General features: G+C 32.3%; 2 long non-coding RNA genes across 5 annotated transcripts in view; one reads left to right on the top strand and one right to left on the bottom strand.

Annotated features, from left to right (window-relative positions):
* Positions 1 to 3,551: 3,551 nt before the first annotated feature.
* LOC127070237 (uncharacterized) lies at positions 3,552 to 8,927 on the bottom strand. The gene is made up of 6 exons (XR_007784422.1): positions 8,294 to 8,927; positions 7,964 to 8,218; positions 7,146 to 7,542; positions 6,636 to 6,696; positions 6,182 to 6,544; positions 3,552 to 5,519 (listed from the first exon to the last, which is right to left on the bottom strand). It is a non-coding gene; the product is annotated as an uncharacterized LOC127070237 (long non-coding RNA).
* Positions 8,928 to 9,043: 116 nt separating this feature from the next.
* The window catches only part of LOC127070236 (uncharacterized), a 29,127-nt gene continuing 17,053 nt past the window's right edge, over positions 9,044 to 21,117 (top strand). For 2 of the 4 annotated variants that reach the window (XR_007784418.1, XR_007784419.1), the window contains exons 1-4: positions 10,001 to 10,015; positions 10,077 to 10,256; positions 10,583 to 10,898; positions 11,002 to 11,075. This is a non-coding gene — a long non-coding RNA (uncharacterized LOC127070236). Of the gene's footprint in view, positions 9,181 to 10,000; positions 10,016 to 10,076; positions 10,339 to 10,582; positions 10,899 to 11,001; positions 11,076 to 21,117 lie in introns of those variants that run through there. The other 2 variants (XR_007784420.1, XR_007784421.1) reach the window with 2 other exon arrangements.

Genomic DNA, 21,117 nt, shown 5'->3' on the forward strand with positions numbered 1-21,117 from the left:
ATGATGAATCTAAATAGGCAATTGAAGTATACAGCTCCATTCTCCAATTGTCTGGTTGGTTTGATGAGAGGAAAGCAAACGAAAAAATACTTTCCTTGTTATAAAAATAAAATAGGAGTCATACGTACACACACACATGATCGCGCACTCGACCCGGCTACTTGAACTGGCGCAGATAAGCGCGCACTGGATGGTGAGATGTAGTGACGAAGGATTTAAATGAAGGTACTTGACAATAAGTACAAGAGCACGTATTATGTACATTTATTATCATTAAAACCTTTCCAAAACGTATCAATAGTGTAATACGCGCTACGCAGCAATTACTTCGTCCAAATTGCAATATTTATGAGAAACGCACATTAAATATTTCGAATATTTTTTAAGTAAATGTCGCGAATATAATGACAAACCATTTGAAATGTAGAATTCAACACTACTCCTGCTTTAATTAAATCGAATGTTTCTACACTTTATTTCGTAATATAGTTTTTTCTTTTTGTGTATTTCTTAAGAATACGCCTTACGCTAATCAATCAAAACTTCCTATTCCTCGTGAAAAAGAGTCCAAAGTGACGTGAAGGGTATGAGTGGGGAAAAACGGAAGTGTTGACCAATCCCTCTTAATTCGAGTTCCTTTTACTCTTTCCTTTCAATTACCCCATGGAATAATCCATACTACGTTACTGCGTATCGTTAAAGCGCTTCAGCTGCGTTGTACTGATCGCTCCCTATCAGGGATTAATATTAAAGAAAAAGGAATTAATTTTTTTGGTGATATTTTCTCCTGATAGAAGTATCTCGTGAACGTTATTATACATATTTCTAATTCCCATCTATCATGCGTCGGCCAAAAATGTCTTACGTTTAAAATATTTTGTTTCCGATTTCTTTTTGTCATTTCGTCCTTAAAAATTCTCAGCTTTTGGTTACAGTTCATAGACAGTAAATTGATTCTTTACGTTATAGATCGATTAAAAAAAAAAAAAAGGACTGCCATATATCTCATGCATAAAGAGTACACATTGAATTATATGTTTTCGGTCGGTGATATTTTATTATCTGAGAATATGAACGTCTTCGAAAACTATTGTAGTGCTTCTAGGAAATACTATAAATTAACGTACATGAATCAGCAGCAAGGCATTTCCTTTTAAAACGTCCATGGTTTCGAATATATCCGTAATACCTTCTTCTATTCCATGTTTGTCAGGTGATCGGTTAGAGGCAGAAAGTGAAATAGAAGGGTAACATTTTTAATGGTCATGACGGCGAAGCATCTCCTGTTCCATGTATATTCTCTTACAAAACTGCGTTCGAACGATCGCCCTAGGCTATATCCTTTCACAAAATCCAAAGCCAAGCAGCTTTATAAGCGGATGAAATCGATATCGTTACGAAAGGTCTGTCGGATTGCCGTCCGACGGTTCACGCGAATCGGGGATCATGGTGGAATATTTGCTATAATGAGGGAATATTTCTTCGTAGAAAACAATATTTTAGCGCTGATGGTATCTTCTTCCACCATCAAAAGGATTCAACGCAGTCGTGTAGGGAGAATGAAGATGAATAATAACATTGACAATGTTCTTGGACATCGAACTAATGTAAATTTGGACATCTATTAGTTAGAAAATTACTTATATCATAATCATATTTGTTCTAATACCATGGTGAGATTGGGAACGATAAGGAAAATATTCGGGCGATTAACAATGATTCCGAAAAAGAAGATCTGTGTGTCAATGTTGCAGTAGAAGAAGAAGAAAAAGGAGATACAGGGGATGAAGGAGTGGATGGTGAGGGTAAAGATTATGAGTTCACGCTCGTTTACGATTCAATGGACAATAGATTTTATCTCGACGCTGATCATTCCGCAAATAAATTTAAATCTAATCAAACCGATGTTGGTTTCTGGCCAATATTGACTCTGCGAATCTCGATTTGACCTCGAACATCCTAACACGGTGTACCGTAAGAAGGAAGTTGAATGGATCGTCGAGAAATATCGGGAATAATAATAATAACAATATGCAAATAACAGAAACTGATATCGAGAATAGAAAGAAATATGAGAGTCGAATGTTTATTCATGTATTGAAGAATGAGCTGAGAAAAAATGGAAATGGAACTAAGGTATGTTTAACTTTCAAAATGAATAAACCTGCAGAAACGATCAAAACATTTATCGATTTTCGAGATAATGATGAATACATAAAAGTCCTACGGGAAATGATAGTATCACGCTTACGTAATCGTGTTATCGTTATTATACATATAAACAATCTGTCAATGTAAAAAAAACGGAAGAAATATTGGATTTGTACATCGTAATATTCACGAAGTTGGCTTCCAAAATATTTATAATATACGATGTACTAATTGTAAGAATGTAGGAATCTTGTTGTTTGTGCGTAGAGCGAATTCTCTTGTTAATAAGTATTGATTGAGATTTAATGATATGAATCTATGTAATACGCTTCTCCGTACTTATCGTTAGTACGACGTGTTATTACCTGCCTCCATCTACGCGTACTCTTGTGAGCTTATTAATTCAAGCCAATTCAGGTGGGCGGTAATGACTGCGTGGTACTGCGAGCGTGGGTACGTACACCTCTTGTCTCGTCTGGTCGAAAATAAGAAAGGAATTTTTTTATTTGTCCTTTCCTCAGAAAACCAAACAGAGAGTTGGACGATACAATTAGCTGTGTAATTCAATTAACTCTTTACATGCATCCTTTAATTACCCGATCAGCTCTTTTGCAGTGCAATGGACCACGTCACGGATTTAATGCTTTTATAAGAAGGAGTACATTTTCCTAGAAATTCACTATTGATAGGAAAACTTAAACAAGTGATTCAGTCCTACTTCTAGTTATCCAATATTTAGTATATTATGTTTCAAACCGATTAGTTTCTTGGAAAGTATTATATTTCTTAAATCGTCTATTTCTTATTACTTATAATGGAGTATAGCTGCTATGTTATTATATTTCTGTTAACACAATATTTTTATTTTGCGAATCGGTTATTCGAATGATGTTATTACTCAATAAGCGCACATATAACAAACATTTCCGTAATACTTCGTTCAACATAATAGCGAGCTATTACATTGTTTTGTTGGTACTGTTATTTGATGAAGCGATCGACATCGCTCAAATTGTAAGTTATAAGTGATATAGAAAGATAACTTTTCTGTGAAATTGAGATTACAATTCCTTCTAAATACGATACTCAATATTCACATTTCCTGGTAATGTCAACATTCTCTTCACAAACAATAAATAAATACGAATTGGTAAATACCGACGAAAATTAGAGGCTTAGAAATTAGGATAGAAAATATATGCGTGTGTAGAATGACGGATAAGGGATATTAATGGGGAAAAAAAATAAAAAAATGGAAAGAAAGATAAAAAAGAAGGATTTCTCCTTAACGGTAGTATCGATAAAAATTATTTGTAACATTGTGATGAAATTACCGGGGATGACATAATATCTCATCAATTTATGAAAAATAGTGGGATAGAAATAGACGAAAGACAAACTGTGATTTCATTCTTGAATTTATTGTATCCTTTAAAAGGAAGTACAATTTGTTTATTGTGTCGTCATTTAAGCATGTTCCTAAGAGTTACAGAAGAGAAAGGCCCAGAATAATATATTGGCCACGAACCATCCACGATAATGAATTCTATATCATCTATATCGTTTTAAACAACATACCCTCGATAATATAAACCATATTTTAATACCAATAATAAACCATACTTTTTTTATCTCTGAATTCATCATTATGCCAATTACTTTTGTACAGCCAGTCCTATTATTAATAGAGAGGCGTAGAATCATTATCGTGCGTTCGTCAGAATTCTAAAAGTTTGCATCGTGAAAATTTGGATAAATAATTTTTCTTCATTTGGTCTGGCTGATGTGTTCATGAATGCAACTTTGATTGTTCTTTTCACACGGCAGACGGACTCTATACATATATACACAAATACATACATTCATATCTGTATATATATATATATAAATATATATATATATATATATATATATATATATATATATCTTACTATATACTAGAATCTAATACATTTACATACCTATTTATTCACACATTTGTCTACATGTTGATAAATGAAAATGAAATTAAAGAGCAACTTGAAAAATAAATTGAAAGACAACGAAAGATGTCATTAAGAAAGAAGTAAAGAAATGTTTCTCGGTAAAATGAAGCAACTTACACCGATTCCATACTTTCATATATCTTTGCAACAAAGATAAATGTAATCTCGACTGTTGAAAAATGTTTGCTTTTCATTTAATTTAAAAAAATTTTATTTATTATTATTTAATGTATTTTTTGCCAGGAAATTAAATGCAAAATTCAAAGTAAGTGAACATAAAATTACTATTAAAAAAAACAATAATAAAGAGAATGCAACCAAATATGTATTCGGAAAGTGTTGGAGATTAAAAAATATTAAAGAAATGGTCCGATTTTATGAAATATTAACAAATAAGGTTTTCAAATGAATTACGAATTGAATTTGATCTGCTACTCTGCCCTTACTTTTTTTCGAACCAATTAATTGCAATAAATCTATGAACAAATTTATGACAAATTAAGAGAAACAACAAAATCGTATACTAGAATTGTTTCAAAACTTATCATGGGTATCGCAGAAAATTATGTGGAATAGAATTTTGATTTCTTTTGCAAGAAATTTGTTCGTCGATGTATATAAATTTGTATAAATCAAAATGCAATTATGTAATATGTTATAATATGAACCACGTTTGCGGGACGAAATGCCGTGTTGCTGCTGATTAACTTTCGAAAGGGCGCCGAGTACATATGGTAAATACGGAAAAATATCAAAATATTCGGGGCTTTTTATACGTTTACTGAAAGAAAATAGAATTTGTATCATTTTCCTTGCTCTTTAGAAAATCGAAAATTATTATTACTTTACTAACGATTATAGCATTTCAACTTAGAAATAATAAATAATCGACAGATGAATTGTTTTCATGATCGTAATATTTAAACGATATTATATTCGCTTAAACATTACGAATATCGGAGCGCATGGGGAACATAAGATAATTTTAAACTAAAATTTCAATAATTTATAATTTTGTTCTCGGGGTGGTTCCATATGAGTTGCGTAGATACACATAATGTCAACAGAAACGAACTTTTGAGTGACTTTGCCGATTGCCCTCTTTTTCAAAAGGTGGAAACTTCAAACTTAATGCTTTAGATAATTTAAACTATATAGATGTACGAGTTAAATAAACCACTATTTAAGGAATAGTAAATTCCGTAAAATGTTACGCGCTACGGAACACCTGCCAGGATTTTGTTTTATTTTCTGCTAGACTTAAAGTTTAATATGACGCTCGTTCGCTACGTGGAAAGTCAAAAAATGATTGATTTGTACGATTATCGTGTCAGTTTTCCTTTGCACTTCGACGAATGAACGTGGAAGCTCTCTCGCTGTTGCCTGCAAAGAATGAAGAAAATTACAAACCGCTTGTCTGATCGTTTCTCAGTTTTCTTGTTACAATGGAATCGTGTATCTCTATTCTAATTGATTAATTAAAAAAAGTGGTTCAACTAGTATGAAGCAAGCAAATCAATCCGTATTTTGGTCACGTCAGCGTATTATACCATCGGTATAGCAAACACGGAATAATATCACGGAATTAATAAACAGGATTTTGAATATACGATTAGTTAATATACGATTAGCCGAATAAATCGTATAAACGTCTAAACAGAAGCATCCTAATTTCCATAACCCTAATTACACTTTCTCCTCTTTTCTCTCCTCGACTTAATGCATAACTTAATATTATGCAATAATACATCACGAACGAATTAAATGTTAAATACAGTGAAAAATGATAATAAAGAAACGTAAAATAGGACGAGAAATTATAATAAGATATTATACATTTTCTGTAATATATTATTCTCTATACATTTTTCAATATTATATTACAAAACAATACAAAACAATAAAACACAGCGTCTCTAATACAGCTCATAGATACGTATATAAAATTATGCAAATTTCTGTAGCATGCTATATAAAGAAAAAAAATCTTATGTAAATGAACCCATGCGTTAGACGTGATAAAATTTGAATAATATTCAACGTACCAAGAAAATGAAGAATATAACCGGCGATTCTACATTCTTCTTTAATAAAAATTTCTTTTTTCATTTTAATCAATATCCCCTTTCTTCTTTAATTTAAATATCCTTTTTCGTTTTAATTTATCTATTCATTTTCTTTTTGATGTTATTTCGATTTACAACATTGATGATCCTCAGATAGATATAGATAGTAGGTTATTTTGTAGACAAATACATAAATAAATTTGTACATAATTAGACTTTAATACATAGAAAGTACACAGTACGGAGGAAGAGGTGTGTATATATATATATATATATATATATATATATATATATATATATATACGTATATGTATTTACGTACACATCGAATCCGTCTACCTTCTAAAAAGAATAAAGAAAATTCCATTCACAAACGTAGCAGATAAAAGAGGAAATATATAAGCGAAGTTTAAACAGAACGTAATGAACTTACCAAGTAAGTAGCGAAAATAGTGTCATCTCCCTCTATTAATAATTGTGCCTTGCAAGAGTGCCTGTAAGAGAATAATTAAAAATTAATATTGCATTGCGATTCATAGATCGAAACACAGTTTTATAACAACCCGGTAATTAAAAAATAGTCTGTCAAATATTACCGTTCCAAATATTTTACGAAGTTTTAATCCAAATAAACCGAATTATACTACTTCCTCTGACTAATATTATACAATAATATACCCAAGACAAATTGCACAGTGTCAAAGAAAGTGTTAAGTAATCATACAAAAATAACAATTTTCTATAGTATACTATAAAACAATATATCGTAGTATTAAAGACGAAATTGTATAATATGGAATATCATGTGGTATCTCTAATAAAACTCATAGATATGTACACAGAATTATACAGTTATCTACAGCACGGTACATACAGAAAAAAATTTTATGAAAATAAATCCTTGAATCAATATTAGACAATATTATATACAAATGAAATTTACCTAACGAAGGGATCTTGTTTAAGAAGATGATTTCCATTATCGCTTTGGATCAGTGACTAATATATAACTCTAGGTGCTTCCTCTTCTGTAAGTCCTAGGAACTTGCTCAAGAGACGACTCGATACGAAGTGAACGAGAGTTTCAACTCCTGTAGATAGCTAGTAATCTGTTACATAGAGTCGAGCGTGCGCAGTTTTGTTCTATCCCCTCTTTTTCATATATTCGCGAGGGTAGTAACCTCGACTATCTCTTCACAATGTTACCAATAATTTATGATCGATACTATGGTAGAGGGAAATTTTCTGCTTGTTTTCAACCTTCTTATACGTTTTTGATTCCTTTTTCTCCTTACGAATCCATCTATTGGTTATTCTCCATACCCATATCCTTTCGATCACTTTAATTTGTAAAAATCTAATTTTATTCATTTTCTTACGGGGGCAAAAATCTTTAAGTATTATCTTATTAAATCCCTTCAGAACGTACTAACGAGAGAATCCTGGCTACGCAGCAAACAAATTCGTGGAAATTCGTATTTTTGTGCAAAACATGAATGAAATATTATGAATATACCTTTAACGTAGACGACGTGAATATTATGACATGCAATTTAGAAAATTAATTCAACATTTCTTTTATTTTTAATTTAATCGAATAAAAACTTAATTTAATCTGATGAAATCAAGATGGCAAGGTGACGAAAGCATGGAATTAACATTTCTCGTGCGATGTAAACTTATTCATTATTATATCAAAAATCGGTAAATCCTTTGGTCGTCCTTAAAGTTTAGCAATAATTTTGAAAGTTGAACACCTACCTTGGTTTCATTTCGATTTCTTCTGAGCTCATTCCTGAATCCATGAATAAGCTTTCGAAACTATTATTCGTTTCTCTTGTCGATATTATTCTCTGTTATTTCCGTATTATTATTATTATTCCCGCAAGATCAGGATGATCCATTCAACTTCGTCCTTACGATACACCGCGTTATGAACATTTGAATTCAAATCGAGAATTGCAAAATCAATGATCGGCGAGAGACCATCATCCGCTTGATTAGAATTAAATTCACCTGTGGAATTATCGTAGTCGAGATGAAATCTTACGTCGATTCAATCGTAAACGAGCGTGAACTCGTAATATTTACCGTCCCCATCAACTTCTTCATCTCCTGTTACTCCTTCTACTTCCTCTTCATCTTCAGCTTTGATTCCCAAATTTTTCCTTTTGGAATCATTGTTAATCATCATAAGATTTTCCTTATCGTTCCAAATCTTACCAACGGTATGTAAATCAATATTATGATATATATATATATATATATATATATATATATATATATATATATATATATATATATACATATTTATATTTATATTAATTGCAATCCAAATTAAGATTAATTCGATATCCACTGAAGAACGCTGTCAACGTTATTATTGATCTTCATTTTCTCTCCTCGACTGCCTTGAATTCCTTGGAGGATGGAAAAAGATTGAATCCAAAAAGATACCGAGATGAAATATTCTTTTCTATGAAGGATATTCCCTCATAAGGGCAAATATTCTACTTCGAACCACGATCCGCGTACGCCGTCGAACGACCCCTCGATAAACTTTCGGCCATCAATCCATTATATCCTCTTGTTAAAGCGGCTTACTGATGGATCCTTTAAAAGGATATACCCTAGCCTCGCACCGCCATTCGAATGTAGGTTAGTAAAATAGAACTATATCGATCACGAGAAGGTTCGTCGTAATGGCAATTATAAACTTTGCCTTCCTGTATCTCTTTCTAGTTATTATCGACCACCCACGAACACGGTATAGAACAAGGTAAATGGATAGATTTGGATTTGGATTTGGTAATTGGATAGAGACAAGTGGATGTTTCAAAAGGAAATGCTATTTATTCCTACAAGTTGATTGGTAGTATTCCCTAGTAGCACTAGAAAAGTTTTGCAAGAGGTTCATAACTTTAGATAATGCAGTATCACCGATCGATAACGTGTAAATCGAAATGTGCTCTCCATGCGTAAGTTATATGGAACATTTTTTGGCTCATTTTTCAAAATTAGTCCCGTAACTTGAAGCTTTACTTCACTGTTTATCAAATGTAAAGAAAAACAGAAAATATTAAAGGACCGAATGAAAAAAAAAGATCGGAAAAGAAATATTTTTGCGTAAAAAACATTTTTGGCCAAAGTTTGACAGACGAAAATTATAAATGTTAATAATAATGCTCACGAGATACGTTTATTAGGAGGGACTGTCACCAAAAAATTAATTTCTTTTCATTTAATATTAATCCTTTGTAGGGAGCAATCAATAAAACGTAGCAAAAGCGTTTGTTGCAATATGCCGTAATGCAATATGGATTATTTCATATCGTAGTTAACAAGAAAAAAGTATGTCGAATTAGATGGGATTGATAGACAAATTCTTTTCCCCCACTCATACTCTTATCTTCCTTTTCGGCTTTTTCGACCGCGGAATAGGAAGTTTCCATTGATTTTCGTAAAGCGTATTGAAATGAATTATGCAAAAGGAAATAATCTTAACTAATATTACTAAAGAAAATAAATATAAGAAAGAATTTCTCTGAAACCATATCCCTTTGCTAATGCACAATAAAGAAAGGGTGATGCTTGTTAACCTAAATGATAGAAAAGGAATAAAAGATATTATTACGAAACAAATTTTCACGTAGTATGTCTTGCTCGAAATGAATACTTAGTGATAAATATTTTTAACCATAAAAGCAAGAAAAATAATAATGGCCGGTTATCAAAATTTTTTAGTCATTTTCCAATTAGAAATTGAAAAGAATACGAGAATGAAAACAAAGAAATAAACAGAAATTAAAAGAGGTATATATCTTGTCCAGTTAATAGAAAACAATGGAAAAATTTATTTCCTCCCAATTCCCAGGTCATTTCGGCTCTATATATCGTGTAATACGTGGTATCGATTAATCTCGGCCGAATGTATTAATCCATCCCACCGAGCTCTTCCTCGGTAAATGGCTCGGTCTTCTAATGTTACGATTTGTGCAAGAATGTCGCCGATAGAAGTCATATTTTCAATAATTTTTGAACAAGTAATAATCAAGTAAGCATTAAATAATCGCCTGTGTACTTCATACGTCCCAAAGGAGAGTTCCAAACAGTCCAAGCGATAATAACGACATAAAGTATATATATCAGTAATCATTAGTATACAATTTATTATAAAATTTCAAGTCTATATTATGAAAATGAAACTGATTTTCGTGACCAGTGCCACACTAATTCCTTTTTCGTTGATTCTTGAAGGAAGAAATTTATATCACTTAAAAGGGCATAACTTGGTTTACCTTTGATGACTGCACAATTTAAATGAACAATTGAACGTCTGTCCTAAGTCTTAACTAATTCAGAAACTTTTAATTATTTTAGAGATATCTAAGACTGAACGTTATCCAATAGTCCAAAAGTATTGGAGAGAAGCAGAATAGAGTGATATCTGAATTCTAATTACGTCCAAAGAAGATACAAGGATTTAAACTACGCTCATCATGATAATTAATCATTCGATATCCGAAATGAAACAAACTTATATCGGCACTTCCTGTTCTTCCTTACAACTGAAGATACGTTCTACTTCCATAGAAGGAATGTCCGACCATTAACCAGATTAGGAAATGAAATCATTTATCTCTTTTCTGGTCTTATATTTAAATGGTAAATCGATCAATGCTGTGTTTACGGAACGGTAAGATATTTTAGAGATCAGATATAAATTTTTTTCTCTAAAATGTGATATGGAATATAAAATCTGTGTATGTAACATAATAATTTATTGAATTTTTACACAGGTTTTATGATGGCGACTAGAGTATTTCTATTGATAAGTGGGACATTAGATCTCTTAACTTTAGTTATCCTAAAGGTATTGTATTAGTGCATATATATCAAGAACCCATATATTTTTCAACTAGTCTAATAAAGAATATTAGATATGGAAAGCAAGACACTTGATGAAGGATAGGAGGTGAATAATAACCTATGAATAAAAATTTCAATGTTGTTTCAAAGAATTTTGTGTTTCATATCATCCGTCATTTAATGTATCAGATCGTATATGCGAAGGAAGAAGCCGATGCTGCTCACGAATTTATTACAAATCTTCCAAGTGATATGAATCCGAAGTTGGTGAGAGAGGCACCTAATTATCCGGCGTATGGAAACAACTTGTTGCTATTGCTAGGGCGTTACTGTAGCAACCATTTACTTTAATATTGGATTTTAATAAACGAGATATGAAGAAATCAGATATACGTAACTCGTCACGTATCTTCTCGAATCTTCCATAGGAATTTCTTTTTTTATAATATTGCATGTTGGATGGTGAAAACAGAAGAGTGGTTCAAGAAGCAGTTGGAAAATCTAACAAAAGAATGAACATTGTTAGCGACTGCTCATAGATTAAATGCTCTTAAATCTTCCGATGGTGATGTACTGCAAGTTGATGTTGCTATAGAGGTTGGTTTGATAATGGATAATCACTTTTTCGTATGCTTCATTGATATATTCATTTATTGGAAATTAGATTGGATTATAATTTTGTTAAGTAAATTTATGTCCGTCGAAGAACTTTAAACGGAAATGAAAGTAGCCGCTTTTCTTTTTAAGAGATTAATTTCTTCAAGGAAAATGTACATTGAAGTGAATTTTTTGTGAATATTAGTTCATTGTAATGTATCGAATTAATAAAAAACATTTTTTATTAATTCAAGCACGTAGCAGTGTATACTCCTTAAATACGCATTATATAGAAGTTTATTTCGATTAACTGTAATTTGTATACAAACATTTGTATACACATGCTACGTGTGTTTAATGTGACCCTCAACTTCATAATACATATGATAATACACTGCAGTATGCGATTAACATTAAATTTTTATTATTGCTTTATTGTGCGATAATAAAAAGTGGGAATTCTGAGAAAATCTTTTGTCATATTTGTTTTATTTTCGTAGTATTATTTTTTGCTTTTTATGTATTTCATTTGAAAGTCAGTCAACATATTCTATTACGTGGTCGAAAGAGCCGAAAAGGCCGAAAAGGATGCGAGTTAGGGGATACGAATTTCTCGATCAATCTCTTTTAATTCGACAAGTTATTATTTTTTTATTACTACCTTTTGAAATAACGCATATGAAATGATCCACGTTACTTAACAACATATTGCAAAGATTTATTGCAAAGATGAATTGACCGATATCTTAATTATAATACATCCAAAGAAGATACACGCCATTTCAGGTACGCTTGGCGTGATGATCAAATATGTGACTGTCGAAGCGGTACATATGTAAATTTGTTCTTTTGTCGATTCTCATCCGATATAACGTCCTACATAGACAGTATAAATAACCGACCGTCAAACCAATTAAATCAAGAAGACGTTTTTCTTTTCAGTCTTACATTTAATGCTAATCGCATATTGCTGTGTATAATGATAAGTATTATGAAGTTGAGGTACACATTCAGCACACATAGTATGTATATACAAATGTAGTATCACAATTAACCGGAAAAAATTTCTGTATAATCCGTATTTAAGGAGTACATACTACTAGGTATTTGAATTTACAAAAAAATGTTCGTTCTTTACTAATTCTATATATTCCGATGAATTTAAATTCACAAAAAATTTTCTTCGATGTACATTTTCTTTGAAGAACTTAATTTTTATAAAAAAATTAACTTCCTTCATTTCTGTTTAAAATTCTTGGACATATATGTACTTAGCGAAATTGTAATCCAATCTAGTTTCCAATACATGAATATATCAATCAAGCATGTAAAATAGCGATTATTCATTATCAAACCTACTTCTATATAAGTAACATTATGTTGCAATATATCGATATCAAAAGACTAAAGAGTACTTAATTTATGGGCAATAGCTGGCAATGTTCTTCCTTTGGTTAGATTTGCAAACTGCTTCTTGAATCACTCTTCGACTTTCACTATGCAATATGCTACATTATAAAAGATGAAATTAATATAAAAAATTAGATAAGATACATGACACAGTTAGTTATATCAGATCTCTTCATACCTCGTTTATTAACATCCAATGATAAAGTCGATGGTTGCTATAGTAATGCCCTAGCAATGGCGGCATGTAGTCTCCATACACTGGATAATTAGGGGTCTCTCTGGCCAACTTGGGTTTCATATCATTTGGAAGATTCGTAATGAATTCCCTATTACAGTTTACAATTTGAAACTAGAAACCTACTAAAGATTTTTAAAAATTGGCAAATAATTTTCTTCCCGTTCTTATCGTTAAAAGTATATATCAATAAGAAATAATTTCGAGCAAAGAATATTGTTTGACACCTCTCTTCGTAATATTACCTTCTATTCTTTTGCTGTTACATAAGTTAACAAGCATCTCTCTTTCTTTATTACTCAGTAGCAAAGATATGGATTGAGAGAAAATCATTCGTCAGATTTATTTTTCTTTCGTAATATCATCTTCTGATACTTTAAGCATTTCGCATTTCTATTTCACGGTTCACGCATTTGAATACGATTTATGGAGGTAAATCCAAATTTCCCATTACGCGGTCGAACGAGACGAAAAGGCCAAAAGGATATGAGTGAGGGGAAACGAGTTTCTCGACAAATCTCTTTTAATTTGACATATTACTACAGCATCTTTTTCACTACCGTATGAAATAATCCATATTGCACAAATACATATGGAAATAAACGCTCCTACTTCACGTTTATTGATCGCTCCGTCCCAAGCATTAATATTGAATAAAAAGAAATTAATTTATTTCTTGATACACTCTCGTAATAAAAATATCTTGTCAACGTTATTATACACATTTTTAATTTATCAGACGTCGGCGGAAAATGTTGTCTATGCAATAAAAAATTTTTTCCGATAACTTGATGCCATAATAAAAATTGCATAATAAACGAGATGATCAGCATAAGAAGAATCCCATTGTTCTTAAAAAGTTTCAGTTTTTGTTACAGTTCATCGGCAGTGACATGATGCTTCATGTTAGAGGACGAATTCAAGAAAAGGAAAAGGAAATACACATCAATATACCTCACGTGTGGAGAACAAACATCGAATAACATGTTATCGATCGATTGTATTATATTATCAACGTCCTCCAAAACTTTTTTAATGCTTCGTGGAGGTCTATAAATCAATATGCTGCATCTAAAAGCAAGGCATTTCGCTTTTAAACCTCCTTCTTTTCTTTAAGTGATCCGTAATAACATGTTATATATCGTGTTCATTATGTGATGGAGAATACCCGTGAAGAGGAAGAAGAAGACGAAGATTATAATGACGGTGACGACGTGCCTTGACGAGTCTCAAATTGCTGCGTTTTATAAAACTACATTCGAGTGACGTTACGAGGAGACGGAATATATCTCATTGAAAGGATCCAAAGACAAGCGGCTTTAACTAGAGGATAAAATCGAGTTTGTCGAGATAGACTTATCGAAGGGCTGTTCGACGTTGCAAACGGAATCTGGATTAAAGAGAAATTGAAATGGTACTCAGACAGGTTTATCTTCGAAAATGATTAAATCTGCATGTACGATCAAAGGATTCACCATTCTTCGGGATGACAGTGTTAGCCAGGGAACACTTTTAAATTATGCGCCGAATATTCAGTGTACGCTTACGTCACCACGTCATCGTTATACCAGTTTAAATAATTATTTAAACTGTTCTTTAAACTAATTATTAAACTGATTCTCATAGTCAGGTTAAACAATTGTTTTATATAATTAAAAAAGGACGTTTAGTTTAGTTCAATGTTCCAAATTGGTTATCGTAATATTCGCGACACGTACCTAAGAAATATTTATAATATTTAATGTACATCTGCAGTAATATGGAGATTTGGACCAATTAATTTGCTGGTTTGCTCGAATTCTCTTGTTAACGATCGATCCGAGGTATCATGATCTGCGGGTAAGTAATACGTTTCTCTATAATTAACGCCATGACCTTTCATATTGAACGCATTATTCTCTTTCCCCTTCATCCGTTGGTATAGCTTTACGCTTGCGTAAGCTTATTCAAGTTATGAGGATGTGTGTGCCATCCTAAAGGCGCGTGCGCGTATAACTCCTCTCGTATCTCGAAAATAGGACAGGTACTTTTACATTTGTTTTTGCCCTTATCGAGCCAAGCAGGCATTTGGATAAGAAGATTACCTGTATAATTTAGTTATCTACTTGGATGCAAAATTTTATTGTCCTGATAGTTCTTTTATAGAGCTATGTACCGCGTCACTGATTAAGTTCTTACGTAGGAACGTCTATATTTTCCTATAAATTTACATCCGATTGGAGAATTTAAAAAATTATCAAATTATACTTACAGTTATACAGTATTGCGTGTACGGTATTCTTTATTAATTAATTCCAAGCAAAATATTATATTTCTAGTAATAGATATTTGTATTTTCCGAATATATTATCCGAATATTGATGCCTACACTTTTCTTCACGAAAAATATGTAAATATGAATAATTAACTATCAAGGAAGATTCAACTCCAGAAAAGGAGATATGTAAAATTAGATTTTTACAAAGTAAAATGATCGAAAGGAATAGGTGGAATCAAAAGAAGAAAAGAGGATCAAAAAGAGAAAAGAAGATTAAAACCTAAAAGACAATCCCCCTTGACGATAGTAACGATGCGAAATTATTGTGAACATTTCGAAGGCATTACTAGGGATGATAGCCTCGTTAATATAGGAAAAATAATGAGCGGAAACAGTGCACGCACCACCAATTAGAGAGCTTACTGCCTAAATGCAATAGTTCAGTAAGCCGATTATTCTGAATGGAGTCGTCCTGAATGGAGAAAACTTCTAGAAGTTTATACAAAGGAACGATGCAGAATAATAAAGAAGCTCCCAATTAATCACGGTAATGGAAAACATTTACATTAATGTAGATATCATGCTCTCAATTAGATGAAGCATATTTGAATATTATACCGCTTAATATTAATGCAAGAATTTATTTTCATAAGATTTTTTTCTTTATTTACCATGTTATAGACAATCGCATAATTCTATATACATATTTATGAGTTATATTCGAGATGCGACATTATAGACCATTTTGTAACATCTCGTGTTATATACTACCATATACTGTTTTATAATATACTGTTGAAAGTTGTATAGTTTTTTATGATTACTTTACACTATATTTTACATTGTGCAATTTCTCTTCGGTATACCATTGTATAATATTGAACAGATAAGAAAGTATAATTAGAGTTATCGGATTTAGGATATTCTTGTTTAGACATTTATACGAGCTAATCGTATAATCCTATATACGGCCAACTGTTGCACAGCTGTTGGCTATTCCATTATTCCGTGTTTGCTAACCCTATGATACTACCTATCGACCAGTCCGACAAATTGGTTGATTTTCTTGGCTGATAATAGTAGAAGTGCTTGCTTGTCGATCAGTTACTCGATTAGAATAGAGATACGTGCTTCAATGGGAACGAAAGTACAAAGAGACGAACGGAGAAACGATTTGTCATTGAGGGATACATACGGTCAACCGAACCGGTATAGTTATAAGAATAAAGAAGATTTCATCCATGAACGTAGTACACGTGTAAGTATTGTGTAAATATAGTATTGTGTCGGCGTTATATGTGCGCTCATTGAGAAATTAAATCATTCCGACAGTAAATTCGGAAAATTCAAATATTATGTTACGAGAAATATACTAAAATCACTGCTATACGCAGATACACGTAAGAAGAAATAAACGATTGCAGAAATATAAAATTTTCGAAGAAACTAACTAGTTTAGAACATAATATATGGTATTTGATAAAAAGAAGTAGAATAGGATCATTTATTTACGTTCTCCAATAGGAGGTAAATTTTTAGGAAAATGCAGTCGTTCGGATGAAAGAACTGAGAGAGTCGTGGTATATAGATATGCAGAAGACTTAATTAAATGTGCAGATAATTAAATGATGGATTTAAACAGATAATTGAGTTATACAGCTAATCATATTATCCAATTGTCAGTATGGTTGGATAAGGGGAGAACAAATGAAAAAATACTTTTCATGTTTTCTAAATCAAATAGGAGATGTACGCTCGCATCCCCAGAGAACCGCACACACATTCCTGGCCACACGAACTGACACACGAAGCCAAAAGCACTCACAGATGGAGGGAAATAAGACCGAATCGTATAATACGAAGATGGATGACGATATGTAGGGAAACTCGTAATAAGCACATCCATTTTCATTAAATTCCTATCAGAACGTGCTAAAAAGAGATTTCGCGATATGCAGCAAATGGTTAGTTGAAATTACGTTACTTTAATACGTAAATTAAATATTATGAATAATTTTCAGGTACACAATGTGAATATTATGCCATACAATTTTGAAAATGAATTCAACATTTCTTCTATTTTTTATTTGATTGAATGATTACTTAATTTAATTTGATGAAATCAGGATGACAAGGTGACGTAAACGTGGAATTAACACTTCTCGTGCGATTTCAAAGTATTCATTGTTATATGGAAAATCGGTAAACACTTTGGTCGTCCTTAAAGATTTAATCATTTTGAAAGTTAAACCTACATTAGTTTCATTTGGACTTTTTCCGAGCTCATTCTCCAGCCTATTATTAAACCTTTATCACTTCCTTTCTATCCTCGATATTTATTACTGTTATTTGCATATTAATATTATTATTCCCGATAATTCTCGATGATTCATTCAACTTCGTTTTTACGATACACCGTGTTAAAAATTTTCGAAATCAAGTAAAGATTTGCAAAATCAATGATAGGCCAGAGACCAACATCAGTTTGATTAGAATTAAATTTGTTTGTGGAATGATCATCGTCGAGATAATATCTATCATTGAATGAATCGTAAACGATTATGGATTCATAATCTTTAGCCTAACCTTGCACTTCTTCATCTTCCGTATCTCTTTTTTCTTCCTCTTCTTCTTCAACATCGATTAACAGACCTCTCCTTTCCTTATCGTTCCCAATCCCACTCACCGTATTGCAATACATATTAAGATACATATATAATTTTTAATACTAAATGCAATCCAAATTAACATTAGTTCGATATCCAAGAACGCGATCAACGAAATTATTGATCCTTATTTTTTTTTCTCGACTGCGTTGAATCTTCTGGAGAGGGGAAAAAGATGGTCTCGAAAAAGATTCTGCGATGAAATCTTTTCTACGGAGAAATATTCCCTCATTAGAGCAAAAATTCAACTTTGATCTACAATCCGCTTACACCGTCCGATATCCCTTTGATCAACCACCCCTAACGCAATCGATTATATAGTCTTACCGAACCAGCTTACGCATGGACCCTTTGAAGGGATATATTCTCTAGCCTCGTACCACCATTCGAAGGTAGCTGAATAAAACAGTACTATATCGGTTTCGAGGAGGTCCGTCGTTATGGCCATTATTCCTACTGTCTTCTTTTTTCTCTTTCCGGATAATATCGATCATCCGACGAACGCTGTATAGAACGAGGTATTATGCTTATGTTAGATACAAGGAAGATGTTTTAAAAGGAAGTGCCTTTGTAATAAGTGGTATCATTTTAAATCCCTCGTTATTATCTCTCTCCACCTGCGGGTGCTCTGTTGGGCGCTTACCTGTGCCAGTTCAAGTAGGCGAGATTGCGTGCGCGGTCCTGTGGACGTGTATACGTACGACTCTTGTCTTGTTTTGATTAGAAAGAAAGTATTCTTTCATTTGTTTTCTTCTCATCATACCAAACAGACCATTGAAGGATATCATTAACTGTATAATTCAATCGTCTATGTGATAACTATTAACTTCATCACAAAGTAACACGGTTACTTATTTTCCAGAGCAATGGACTATTTTCCAGAGCAATGGACTCACTGATTTGGATCGTAATAGACGAAATATTGGATAAGTAGAAGTTTAGCGAGATTATTGTTTTACATTCTCCAATAGGGATTGAATTTTTAAGAAAATGTACTCGTTTATGTAGAAGAATTAAATCAGTCGTGTTACATCGCAAAAGATTTAACCGAATGATTAAATGGTACAGCTACATAGTTAATTGAATTATATTGCTAATCGTATTATCGAATGGTCTGCTTTGTTTCACGAGAGGGAAACTAATGAAAAAAGTCATTTTTTATTTTCGAAATAAGAGAGAAGGTCTACGCAACATACATACAAGATCTCGCACTCGTTTCTGCCCATTTCAAATGTCGCATAAAAGCAGCACAAGAGTACGCGTACATGGAAAGAGTTAATAATAAATTGTCTACTATTGTTGTACTTGATGACATATATGCAAGAACGTGATACGCTCCTGCATTCTCATTAAATGCCTGTCGAAACGTATTGGCAAGGGAATTCGTGTTACGCAGCACATAACTTCCTGCAATTTCCAATATTTATGAAGATCGCACGAATTTCTAATATTTTTTAAGCACATGTCGCGAATATTCTGACAAACAATTTGAAATGTAGAATACAACATTTGTTCTTTTTTAATTATATCGAATGATTACATAATTTAAATTAATGGAATAAGGATAACGTAAACGTGGACTTTCTATTTCTCGTACATTTTGGAAATAATCGCATGTATCTTCTATCTGTAGCTGTCCACGTTTCAATCCTTTGGAAAAGGTATAATCGGTTTCCCCGTCTAGCACTAGAATGAAGCTTTGTAAAACAGCGCCGATCTTAATCTCGCATGTTTCGTCGTCACCGCCAATATAAACGTTTCCTCTTCTTCCTCTTCCTCATACTGGTTAATCACGATCAAATAATGAAAACCGGATGGAAAGCAATACTACGGATCACGTAAAGACAGGGACGGTGTTTGAAAGGGAAACGACTTCCTTTCAAACCCAGCACGTTGATCATTAGTATCGTTAAGAAGCATTAAAAATGTTTTGAAAGCCGTTGATAATTTAAGATAACAGAATACCGCCGATCGACATTATGTATTTCATTGTTCGCGCATAAGATATATAGATATATATATTTTTTGTTCCTATTTTTAAATGCGAGCTATAATATAAAGCGTGAAATCACTATCGAAGAACTGTAACAAAAAACTGAAAATGTCAATGCACAACGCCTTCGATGATAACACGCGACAACTTCGAAGGTTGAATGCTTGTTATTCCATGATAGATGAAGAATCTGTTTTTAACAAAGGTTTCTTCGAAATGTATATCTAACGATCACAATGAAGAAGCAAATACTTCTCATGCCGATGAATTCACTCATGATATAATTATTAATACGACCAAAAGAAGTATGAAAAGAATTTTTTGCGTGGGAAACACGTTTGTCTGATTTTGACTGACGGAAATCGAAAATGTGTATAATAACGTTCATAAGATATTTTTATTATGAGGTAGTGTCAACAACAAAAATAATTTCTTTTAATTTAATATTAATCCTTCGTAGGGAGCGATCGATAAAATTGAAGCAGAAGCCGCCTTCGCAATACGCAGTTATTCGAAATGGATTATATCATATGGCAATTAGAAAGGGACAATAATAATATGTCGAATTGAAAGATGTTCGTCGAGCCCCAATCCACATCCAATTAAGACTTTTCGATTCGCTCGATCGCGTAATAGGAACTTTTAATCGACTTGTGTAAATCTTGTTCAAATGAGAAACATAACACAGAAACAGATGATATTACGAAAAAAAAGAATATGACAATTGGTCACTAAATCGATTTTCTTTACTACGGCGTTATAAAAAAGAGAGATGTATAAAAAAAAATTGAGCGTTAACTTAAGTAACAGAAGAAGAACAGGAAGTAATATTACAAAAAAAATGATCAAACAACGATCTTTGCTCAAAATTAATTCTTATCGGTACAT

Source organism: Vespula vulgaris, chromosome 17 (assembly GCF_905475345.1).
Source record: "Vespula vulgaris chromosome 17, iyVesVulg1.1, whole genome shotgun sequence".
In the NCBI taxonomy this organism is placed as follows: Eukaryota; Metazoa; Arthropoda; class Insecta; order Hymenoptera; family Vespidae; genus Vespula; species Vespula vulgaris.